Source organism: Phyllobates terribilis, unplaced genomic scaffold (assembly GCF_046119375.1).
Source record: "Phyllobates terribilis strain yellow unplaced genomic scaffold, ASM4611937v1 Scaffold_5__5_contigs__length_657084704, whole genome shotgun sequence".
Lineage (NCBI taxonomy): Eukaryota > Metazoa > Chordata > Amphibia > Anura > Dendrobatidae > Phyllobates > Phyllobates terribilis.
Genome location: NW_027362765.1, coordinates 161,193,782 through 161,206,712, shown reverse-complemented (window position 1 = coordinate 161,206,712; position 12,931 = coordinate 161,193,782).

The following is a 12,931-nucleotide window of genomic DNA, read 5'->3' as shown; positions in this document are numbered from 1 at the left end:
GGGCATGAGGTGGCTGTCTGTGTTTGGAGACAAAGGATTGTATGTTGTGGAATAGCTCTGAGGAAGAGGTGAGATGGGTGGGGAGAATGGAGGGAGAGACGAAGAGTTCCTTTCCAGGTGTAGGGATTAGGGGTGGTTGAAAGAAGTGAAGGATTAAGGGGGTGAGAGTGAAAACAAAAACAAACATTGTTTACTGTGACTTAGTATCCAGGTACCTTCAGTTCACTTCAGGTTCAATTCAGGATTAATTCAAATTTCAGACACTTCAGCTCATGGACACTTAAGCTGAGGGACACAGACTTCAGTCTGACACAGACTCCTAGTTCTCAATATATGGCCTACAGAATGCATTCAGCTGTGAACCAGAGGGGAGTGGTCTGTGCTCATCTTGATCAGCTGATTAAGGCTGAACCAGATGTAGGATACTCAAAGGTTCAGTAAACAAGGTCATAAATGAAAGTGGGGGGTGGGCAGTGTAACTTGGGTCACGTACCATTAGTATATAGTAGGAGCAGAGAGATATAGGGAAGGCTGCATGGAAATCAGGATGGAAAAGTTGGGTCACGTACCATTAGTATATAGTAGGAGCAGAGAGATATAGGGAAGGCTGCATAGAAATCAGGATGGAAAAGTTGGGTCACGTACCATTAGTATATAGTAGGAGCAGAGAGATATAGGGAAGGCTGCATGGAAATCAGGATGGAAAAGTTGGGTCACGTACCATTAGTATATAGTAGGAGCAGAGAGATATAGGGAAGGCTGCATGGAAATCAGGATGGAAAAGTTGGGTCACGTACCTGTAAGAGGAATGGATAAACAGAGATGCTGATTAGAGTGCGGTGGTGGCCGGTAAGGTACAGTCTGCTTGCATCATATTATTCAGGATTAATTCAAATTTCAGACACTTCAGCTCATGGACACTTAAGCTGAGGGACACAGACTATATGTGAAGTATATATATATACAGGTGAAAGGAGTATTGAACATGTCACCAGTTTTCTAACTAAATATAATTCTTAAGGTGCTCTCGACATGAAATTCTGATCAGATGTCGGTAACAACCCATCCATTCCACACAGGCAAAGAGATCAAACCATGGATGTCCATAAATTAAGTTATGTGTAATAATGAGAAATGACACAAGAAAAACAGTATTGAACACATAAAGCAAGAGAGGTGCAAAAAGTTATGGAAAGTCATGACTAGTGTTGAGCGATACCTTCCGATATCGGGAAATATCGGATCGGATTGGATCGGACCGATACCCAAAAAGTATCGGATATCGCCGATTCCGATACCAGAAACCAATGCAAGTCAATGGGACACAAATATCGGAATGAAAATAAACCCTTTCTTTCCTTGTAGGTAAATTCTACATGAAGGAAAACAACTAAGAATAATGTAGAAAGTATTGGGGGAGGTGGGGGAGACAATAAAGGCATAGAGGTTTAGCCCAATCAAATGGAATAGCAGGAATTAATATTTTTTTTAAGACGTTCTGAGTTACGGAAATATTGACTATGTTAAGTTTTTTTATATTTTGTCAGATATTTATGTTTCACTACTTCCATGCTCTTCACCTTCTTTTTTACTTCTCCCACACTTTCTCCTTCATCATCCTCAGCATCAGCATCTTTTTCATCAACTTCTTCTTCACCTTCTTCATCTTCTTCTTCTTCACCTTCTTCGTATTATTCTTTTTTTTTACATTCTTCATATTCTTCTTATTCAACTATTATTCTTCTTCATATTCTACTTCTTCATCTTCTTCAAATTCTTCTTCTTCATCATATTCTTATTTGTGACAGGCATTCCTGTAGTTGTTATCTATAAAAGTTTGAACATTACACCTTTCGTTCTGCCCGTCACAAAAGATTTACAACAGGATTTGTCCGCGTTCAGTTTGGCCTGCAGCAGCAGGTCTTTTCCAGGGGCACCACGAGGAGGAACGAACTCACCCCCATACACTGCTTAGTCATCTTCTGCTTATAATTTAGATAATATCTTTTGCTCTGATTTTTAGTCTTATGCTTAATGTTCTTCCGCTTTTTGTTCTGCAGCTTCTTGTACTTCTGCTTCTTGGTATTCTGTCTCTTGTTCTTCTGTATCTTGGTGGTTGTCTTCTTGTTCTTTGTCCTCTTGGTCATCTTCTTCAGGGTCATCTTCTTGGTCTTCTTCGGGGTGGTCTTCAGGGTCGTCGTCTTCAGGGTCGTCTTCTTCGGGGTCCTCGTCTTCTTCGGGGTGGTCTTCAGGGTCGTCGTTTTCAGGGTCCTCATCTTCAGGGTCGTCGTCTTTGGGGTCCTCGTCTTCTTCGGGGTGGTCTTCAGGGTCGTCGTCTTCAGGGTCGTCGTCTTCGGGGTCCTAGTCTTCTTCGGGGTGGTCTTCAGGGTCCTCGTCTTCAGGGTCCTCGTCTTCGGGGTCCTCATCTTTTTCGGGGTGGTCTTCAGCTGATTGTACTGGAACCCGGATGGGTAGCAGAAGGTACAAGAGCCAATGGAACTACCGAGGACCAGCTGACGGTACTGGAACTCGGTTACTAAGCAGGAGGTACCTGTGCCAGAAAGCACTACCAAGGACCAGCAGACGTTGGTGGAACTTGGATACCGAGAAGGAGGCACCTAAGCCAAAGGCACTGCCGAGAACCAGCTGAGGGTACTGGAACCCGGATGGGTAGCAGAAGGTACAAGAGCAAATGCAACTACCGAGGACCAGCTGACGGTACTGGAACCCGGATGGGTAGCAGAAGGTACAAGAGCCAATGGAACTACCGAGGACCAGCTGACGGTACTGGAACCCGGATGGGTAGCAGAAGGTACCCATGAAAAAAAAAGTTGCAAGGCCGCGAGCCGGCCGCAGTTACCGAAACCCACAGTCCTACAGGGGGTGCTTGTCTTATTGGCACTATGGAACCAGTCTTCATTGCCAGATCCCACAGCTCACATAGGAGTGACCTAAACTGCAGGCACCATAGAGTCGGCTACATGACCGTAACACGACAGGACAATGAATTGGAGGCAAAGTGACGTTGACACTACCCGGAAACAGCTGGCGTGCTGGAACCAGGCTGGGCCCGTACCAAAGACACTGCTGAGAAACAGATGGCGGTGCTAGAACCCAGGGTAAATACTAAAAACAGAGTGGATCCAGAGGCCTAATTGGAGCAAGTTTAAAATCTGTAGTAGTGTAAATGTGGACAGAGCAGGAGAAATTGCCATACACACAGCAGGGGAACAGCTGACGTTACTGAACCCCAATAACACGGCAGCAAGTGTTGACTGTGCAGACGGCACTTCTGAGCGCCAACTGGCGGTGTTGGAGCTCAGGGATAATACTGAAAACAGAGGAGCCAGAGGTGTAATTGGAGCAATTTTAAAATCTGTAGTAGTGTGAATGTGCACAGAGCAGGAAAAATTGCCGTACACACAGCAGGGGAACAACTGACGTTACTGAACCCCAATAACACGGCAGCAAGTGTTGACTGTGCAGACGGCACTTCTGAGCGCCAACTGGCGGTTTTGGAGCTCAGGGATATTACAAAAAACAGAGTGGAGCCAGAGGCCTAATTGGAGCAAGTTTAAAATCTGTAGTAGTGTGAATGTGGACAGAGCAGGAGAAATTGCCGTACACAAAGCAGGGGAACAGCTGACGTTACTGAACCCCAATAACACGGCAGCAAGTGTTGACTGTGCAGATGGCACTTCTGAGTGCCAACTGGCGGTGTTGGAGCTCAGGGATAATACTGAAAACAGAGGAGCCAGAGGTGTAATTGGAGCAACTTTAAAATCTGTAGTAGTGTGAATGTGGACAGAGCAGGAGAAATTGCCGTACACACAGCAGGGGAACAGCTGATGTTACTGAACCCCAATAACACGGCAGCAAGTGTTGACTGTGCAGACGGCACTTCTGAACGCCAACTGGCGGTGTTGGAGCTCAGGGATAATACTAAAAACAGAGGAGCCAGAGGTCTAATTGGAGCAAGTTTAAAATCTGTAGTAGTGTGAATGTGGACAGAGCAGGAGAAATTGCCGTACACACAGCAGGGGAACAGCTGACGTTACTGAACCCCAATAACACGGCAGCAAGTGTTGACTGTGCAGACGGCACTTCTGAGTGCCAACTGGCGGTGTTGGAGCTCAGGAATAATACTGAAAACAGAGGAGACAGAGGTGTAATTGGAGCAAGTTTAAAATCTGTAGTAGTGTGAATGTGGACAGAGCTGAAGAAATTGCCGTACACACAACAGGGGAACAGCTGACGTTACTGAACCCCAATAACACGGCAGCAAGTGTTGACTGTGCAGACGGCACTTCTGAGCGCCAACTGGCGGTTTTGGAGCTCAGGGATATTACAAAAAACAGAGTGGAGCCAGAGGTCTAATTGGAGCAAGTTTAAAATCTGTAGTAGTGTGAATGTGGACAGAGCAGGAGAAATTGCCGTACACACAGCAGGGGAACAGCTGACGTTACTGAACCCCAATAACACGGCAGCAAGTGTTGACTGTGCAGACGGCACGTCTGAGCAACAACTGGCGGTGTTGGAGCTCAGGGATAATACTGAAAACAGAGGAGCCAGAGGTGTAATTCGAGCAACTTTAAAATCTGTAGTAGTGTGAATGTGGACAGAGCAGGAGAAATTGCCGTACACACAACAGGGGAACAGCTGACGTTACTGAACCCCAATAACACGGCAGCAAGTGTTGACTGTGCAGACGGCACTTCTGAGCGCCAACTGGCGGTTTTGGAGCTCAGGGATATTACAAAAAACAGAGTGGAGCCAGAGGCCTAATTGGAGCAAGTTTAAAATCTGTAGTAGTGTGAATGTGGACAGAGCAGGAGAAATTGCCGTACACACAGCAGGGGAACAGCTGACGTTACTGAACCCCAATAACACGGCAGCAAGTGTTGACTGTGCAGACGGCACTTCTGAGTGCCAACTGGCGGTGTTGGAGCTCAGGGATAATATAGAAAACAGAGGAGCCAGAGGTGTAATTGGAGCAAGTTTAAAATCTGTAGTAGTGTGAATGTGGACAGAGCAGGAGAAACTGCCGTACACAAAGCAGGGGAACAGCTGACGTTACTGAACCCCAATTACACGGCAGCAAGTGTTGACTGTGCAGACGGCACTTCTGAGTGCCAACTGGCGGTGTTGGAGCTCAGGGATAATACTGAAAACAGAGCAGCCAGAGGTGTAATTGGAGCTATTTTAAAATCTGTAGTAGTGTGAATGTGGACAGAGCAGGAGAAATTGCCGTACACACAGCAGGGGAACAGCTGACGTTACTGAACCCCAATAACACGGCAGCAAGTGTTGACTGTGCAGACGGCACTTCTGAGCGCCAACTGGCGGTGTTGGAGCTCAGGGATAATACTAAAAACAGAGGAGCCAGAGGCCTAATTGGAGCAAGTTTAAAATCTGTAGTAGTGTAAATGTGGACAGAGCAGGAGAAATTGCCGTACACACAGCAGGGGAACAGCTGACGTTACTGAACCCCAATAACACGGCAGCAAGTGTTGACTGTGCAGACGGCACTTCTGAGTGCCAACTGGCGGTGTTGGAGCTCAGGGATAATACTGAAAACAGAGGAGCCAGAGGTGTAATTGGAGCAACTTTAAAATCTGTAGTAGTGTGAATGTGGACAGAGCAGGAGAAATTGCCGTACACACAGCAGGGGAACAGCTGACGTTACTGAACCCCAATAACACGGCAGCAAGTGTTGACTGTGCAGACGGCACTTCTGAGCGCCAACTGGCGGTGTTGGAGCTCAGGGATAATACTAAAAACAGAGGAGCCAGAGGCCTAATTGGAGCAACTTTAAAATCTGTAGTAGTGTGAATGTGGACAGAGCAGGAGAAATTGCCGTACACACAGCAGGGGAACAGCTGACGTTACTGAACCCCAATAACACGGCAGCAAGTGTTGACTGTGCAGACGGCACTTCTGAGTGCCAACTGGTGGTGTTGGAGCTCAGGGATAATACTGAAAACAGAGAAGCCAGAGGTGTAATTGGAGCAAGTTTAAAATCTGTAGTAGTGTGAATGTGGACAGAGCAGGAGAAATTGCCGTACACAAAGCAGGGGAACAGCTGACGTTACTGAACCCCAATAACACGGCAGCAAGTGTTGACTGTGCAGATGGCACTTCTGAGTGCCATCTGGCGGTGTTGGAGCTCAGGGATAATACTGAAAACAGAGGATCCAGAGGTGTAATTGGAGCAATTTTAAAATCTGTAGTAGTGTGAATGTGGACAGAGCAGGAGAAATTGCCGTACACACAGCAGGGGAACAGCTGATGTTACTGAACCCCAATAACACGGCAGCAAGTGTTGACTGTGCAGACGGCATTTCTGAGCGCCAACTGGCGGTGTTGGAGCTCAGGGATAATACTAAAAACAGAGTGGAGCCAGAGGCCTAATTGGAGCAAGTTTAAAATCTGTAATAGTGTGAATGTGGACAGAGCAGGAGAAATTGCCGGACACACAGCAGGGGAACAGCTGACGTTACTGAACCCCAATAACACGGCAGCAAGTGTTGACTGTGCAGACGGCACTTCTGAGCAACAACTGGCGGTGTTGGAGCTCAGGGATAATACTGAAAACAGAGGAGCCAGAGGTGTAATTCGAGCAACTTTAAAATCTATAGTAGTGAGAATGTGGACAGAGCAGGAGAAATTGCCGTACACACAGCAGGGGAACAGCTGACGTTACTGAACCCCAATAACATGGCAGCAAGTGTTGACTGTGCAGACCGCACTTCTGAGCACCAACTGGTGGTGTTGGAGCTCAGGGATAATACTAAAAACAGAGTGGAGCCAGAGGCCTAATTGGAGCAAGTTTAAAATCAGTAGTAGTTTAAATGTGGACAGAGCAGGAGAAATTGCTGTACACACAGCAGGGGAACAGCTGACGTTACTGAACCCCAATAACGCGGCAGCAAGTGTTGACTGTGCAGACTGCACTTCTGAGCGCCAACTGGCGGTGTTGGAGCTCAGGGATAATACTAAAAACAGAGTGGAGCCAGAGGCCTAATTGGAGCAAGTTTAAAATCTGTAGTAGTGTGAATGTGGACAGAGCAGGAGAAATTGCCGCACACACAGCAGGGGAACAGCTGACGTTACTGAATCCAAATAACACGGCAGCAAGTGTTGACTGTGCAGACGGCACTTCTGAGCGCCAACTGGCGGTGTTGGAGCTCAGGGATAATACTGAAAACAGAGGTGCCAATGGTGTAATTGGAGCAACTTTAAAATCTGTAGTAGTGTGAATGTGGACAGAGCAGGAGAAATTGCCCGACACACAGCAGGGGAACAGCTGACGTTACTGTACCCCAAAAACATGGCAGCAAGTGTTGACTGTGCAGACGGCACTTCTGAGTGCCATCTGGCGGTGTTGGAGCTCAGGTATAATACTGAAAACAGAGGATCCAGAGGTGTAATTGGAGCAACTTTAAAATCTGTTGTAGTGTGAATGTGGACAGAGCAGGAGAAATTGCCGTACACACAGCAGGGGAATAGCTGATGTTACTGAACCCCAATAACACGGCAGCAAGTGTTTACTGTGCAGACGGCACTTCTGAGCGCCAACTGGCGGTGTTGGAGCACAGGGATAATACTAAAAACAGAGTGGAGCCAGAGGCCTAATTGGAGCAAGTTTAAAATCTGTAATAGTGTGAATGTGGACAGAGCAGGAGAAATTGCCGTACACACAGCAGGGGAACAGCTGACGTTACTGAACCCCAATAACATGGCAGCAAGTGTTGACTGTGCAGACGGCACTTCTGAGCGCCAACTGGCGGTGTTGGAGCTCAGGGATAATACTGAAAACAGAGGAGCCAGAGGTGTAATTGGAGCAACTCTTTAAAATCTGTAGTAGTGTGAATGTGGACAGAGCAGGAGAAATTGCCGTACACACAGCAGGGGAACAGCTGACGTTACTGAACCCCAATAACACGGCAGCAAGTGTTGACTGTGCAGACGGCACTTCTGAGCGCCAACTGGCGGTGTTGGAGCTCAGGGATAATACTAAAAACAGAGTGGAGCCAGAGGCCTAATTGGAGCAAGTTTAAAATCTGTAGTAGTGTGAATGTGGACAGAGCAGGAGAAATTGCTGTACACACAGCAGGGGAACAGCTGACGTTACTGAACCCCAATAACGCGGCAGCAAGTGTTGACTGTGCAGACTGCACTTCTGAGCGCCAACTGGCGGTGTTGGAGCTCAGGGATAATACTAAAAACAGAGTGGAGCCAGAGGCCTAATTGGAGCAAGTTTAAAATCTGTAGTAGTGTGAATGTGGACAGAGCAGGAGAAATTGCCGGACATACAGCAGGGGAACAGCTGACGTTACTGTACCCCAATAACACGGCAGCAAGTGTTGACTGTGCAGACGGCACTTCTGAGTGCCAACTGGCGGTGTTGGAGCTCAGGGATAATACTGAAAACAGAGAAGCCAGAGGTGTAATTGGAGCAAGTTTAAAATCTGTAGTAGTGTGAATGTGGACAGAGCAGGAGAAATTGCCGTACACAAAGCAGGGGAACAGCTGACGTTACTGAACCCCAATAACACGGCAGCAAGTGTTGACTGTGCAGATGGCACTTCTGAGTGCCATCTGGCGGTGTTGGAGCTCAGGGATAATACTGAAAACAGAGGATCTAGAGGTGTAATTGGAGCAATTTTAAAATCTGTAGTAGTGTGAATGTGGACAGAGCAGGAGAAATTGCCGTACACACAGCAGGGGAACAGCTGATGTTACTGAACCCCAATAACACGGCAGCAAGTGTTGACTGTGCAGACGGCATTTCTGAGCGCCAACTGGCGGTGTTGGAGCTCAGGGATAATACTAAAAACAGAGTGGAGCCAGAGGCCTAATTGGAGCAAGTTTAAAATCTGTAATAGTGTGAATGTGGACAGAGCAGGAGAAATTGCCGGACACACAGCAGGGGAACAGCTGACGTTACTGAACCCCAATAACACGGCAGCAAGTGTTGACTGTGCAGACGGCACTTCTGAGCAACAACTGGCGGTGTTGGAGCTCAGGGATAATACTGAAAACAGAGGAGCCAGAGGTGTAATTCGAGCAACTTTAAAATCTATAGTAGTGAGAATGTGGACAGAGCAGGAGAAATTGCCGTACACACAGCAGGGGAACAGCTGACGTTACTGAACCCCAATAACACGGCAGCAAGTGTTGACTGTGCAGACGGCACTTCTGAGCGCCAACTGGCGGTGTTGGAGCTCAGGGATAATACTAAAAACAGAGGAGCCAGAGGCCTAATTGGAGCAAGTTTAAAATCTGTAGTAGTGTAAATGTGGACAGAGCAGGAGAAATTGCCGTACACACAGCAGGGGAACAGCTGACGTTACTGAACCCCAATAACACGGCAGCAAGTGTTGACTGTGCAGACGGCACTTCTGAGTGCCAACTGGCGGTGTTGGAGCTCAGGGATAATACTGAAAACAGAGGAGCCAGAGGTGTAATTGGAGCAACTTTAAAATCTGTAGTAGTGTGAATGTGGACAGAGCAGGAGAAATTGCCGTACACACAGCAGGGGAACAGCTGACGTTACTGAACCCCAATAACACGGCAGCAAGTGTTGACTGTGCAGACGGCACTTCTGAGCGCCAACTGGCGGTGTTGGAGCTCAGGGATAATACTAAAAACAGAGGAGCCAGAGGCCTAATTGGAGCAACTTTAAAATCTGTAGTAGTGTGAATGTGGACAGAGCAGGAGAAATTGCCGTACACACAGCAGGGGAACAGCTGACGTTACTGAACCCCAATAACACGGCAGCAAGTGTTGACTGTGCAGACGGCACTTCTGAGTGCCAACTGGTGGTGTTGGAGCTCAGGGATAATACTGAAAACAGAGAAGCCAGAGGTGTAATTGGAGCAAGTTTAAAATCTGTAGTAGTGTGAATGTGGACAGAGCAGGAGAAATTGCCGTACACAAAGCAGGGGAACAGCTGACGTTACTGAACCCCAATAACACGGCAGCAAGTGTTGACTGTGCAGATGGCACTTCTGAGTGCCATCTGGCGGTGTTGGAGCTCAGGGATAATACTGAAAACAGAGGATCCAGAGGTGTAATTGGAGCAATTTTAAAATCTGTAGTAGTGTGAATGTGGACAGAGCAGGAGAAATTGCCGTACACACAGCAGGGGAACAGCTGATGTTACTGAACCCCAATAACACGGCAGCAAGTGTTGACTGTGCAGACGGCATTTCTGAGCGCCAACTGGCGGTGTTGGAGCTCAGGGATAATACTAAAAACAGAGTGGAGCCAGAGGCCTAATTGGAGCAAGTTTAAAATCTGTAATAGTGTGAATGTGGACAGAGCAGGAGAAATTGCCGGACACACAGCAGGGGAACAGCTGACGTTACTGAACCCCAATAACACGGCAGCAAGTGTTGACTGTGCAGACGGCACTTCTGAGCAACAACTGGCGGTGTTGGAGCTCAGGGATAATACTGAAAACAGAGGAGCCAGAGGTGTAATTCGAGCAACTTTAAAATCTATAGTAGTGAGAATGTGGACAGAGCAGGAGAAATTGCCGTACACACAGCAGGGGAACAGCTGACGTTACTGAACCCCAATAACATGGCAGCAAGTGTTGACTGTGCAGACCGCACTTCTGAGCACCAACTGGTGGTGTTGGAGCTCAGGGATAATACTAAAAACAGAGTGGAGCCAGAGGCCTAATTGGAGCAAGTTTAAAATCAGTAGTAGTTTAAATGTGGACAGAGCAGGAGAAATTGCTGTACACACAGCAGGGGAACAGCTGACGTTACTGAACCCCAATAACGCGGCAGCAAGTGTTGACTGTGCAGACTGCACTTCTGAGCGCCAACTGGCGGTGTTGGAGCTCAGGGATAATACTAAAAACAGAGTGGAGCCAGAGGCCTAATTGGAGCAAGTTTAAAATCTGTAGTAGTGTGAATGTGGACAGAGCAGGAGAAATTGCCGCACACACAGCAGGGGAACAGCTGACGTTACTGAATCCAAATAACACGGCAGCAAGTGTTGACTGTGCAGACGGCACTTCTGAGCGCCAACTGGCGGTGTTGGAGCTCAGGGATAATACTGAAAACAGAGGTGCCAATGGTGTAATTGGAGCAACTTTAAAATCTGTAGTAGTGTGAATGTGGACAGAGCAGGAGAAATTGCCCGACACACAGCAGGGGAACAGCTGACGTTACTGTACCCCAAAAACATGGCAGCAAGTGTTGACTGTGCAGACGGCACTTCTGAGTGCCATCTGGCGGTGTTGGAGCTCAGGTATAATACTGAAAACAGAGGATCCAGAGGTGTAATTGGAGCAACTTTAAAATCTGTTGTAGTGTGAATGTGGACAGAGCAGGAGAAATTGCCGTACACACAGCAGGGGAATAGCTGATGTTACTGAACCCCAATAACACGGCAGCAAGTGTTTACTGTGCAGACGGCACTTCTGAGCGCCAACTGGCGGTGTTGGAGCACAGGGATAATACTAAAAACAGAGTGGAGCCAGAGGCCTAATTGGAGCAAGTTTAAAATCTGTAATAGTGTGAATGTGGACAGAGCAGGAGAAATTGCCGTACACACAGCAGGGGAACAGCTGACGTTACTGAACCCCAATAACATGGCAGCAAGTGTTGACTGTGCAGACGGCACTTCTGAGCGCCAACTGGCGGTGTTGGAGCTCAGGGATAATACTGAAAACAGAGGAGCCAGAGGTGTAATTGGAGCAACTCTTTAAAATCTGTAGTAGTGTGAATGTGGACAGAGCAGGAGAAATTGCCGTACACACAGCAGGGGAACAGCTGACGTTACTGAACCCCAATAACACGGCAGCAAGTGTTGACTGTGCAGACGGCACTTCTGAGCGCCAACTGGCGGTGTTGGAGCTCAGGGATAATACTAAAAACAGAGTGGAGCCAGAGGCCTAATTGGAGCAAGTTTAAAATCTGTAGTAGTGTGAATGTGGACAGAGCAGGAGAAATTGCTGTACACACAGCAGGGGAACAGCTGACGTTACTGAACCCCAATAACGCGGCAGCAAGTGTTGACTGTGCAGACTGCACTTCTGAGCGCCAACTGGCGGTGTTGGAGCTCAGGGATAATACTAAAAACAGAGTGGAGCCAGAGGCCTAATTGGAGCAAGTTTAAAATCTGTAGTAGTGTGAATGTGGACAGAGCAGGAGAAATTGCCGGACATACAGCAGGGGAACAGCTGACGTTACTGTACCCCAATAACACGGCAGCAAGTGTTGACTGTGCAGACGGCACTTCTGAGTGCCAACTGGCGGTGTTGGAGCTCAGGGATAATACTGAAAACAGAGAAGCCAGAGGTGTAATTGGAGCAAGTTTAAAATCTGTAGTAGTGTGAATGTGGACAGAGCAGGAGAAATTGCCGTACACAAAGCAGGGGAACAGCTGACGTTACTGAACCCCAATAACACGGCAGCAAGTGTTGACTGTGCAGATGGCACTTCTGAGTGCCATCTGGCGGTGTTGGAGCTCAGGGATAATACTGAAAACAGAGGATCTAGAGGTGTAATTGGAGCAATTTTAAAATCTGTAGTAGTGTGAATGTGGACAGAGCAGGAGAAATTGCCGTACACACAGCAGGGGAACAGCTGATGTTACTGAACCCCAATAACACGGCAGCAAGTGTTGACTGTGCAGACGGCATTTCTGAGCGCCAACTGGCGGTGTTGGAGCTCAGGGATAATACTAAAAACAGAGTGGAGCCAGAGGCCTAATTGGAGCAAGTTTAAAATCTGTAATAGTGTGAATGTGGACAGAGCAGGAGAAATTGCCGGACACACAGCAGGGGAACAGCTGACGTTACTGAACCCCAATAACACGGCAGCAAGTGTTGACTGTGCAGACGGCACTTCTGAGCAACAACTGGCGGTGTTGGAGCTCAGGGATAATACTGAAAACAGAGGAGCCAGAG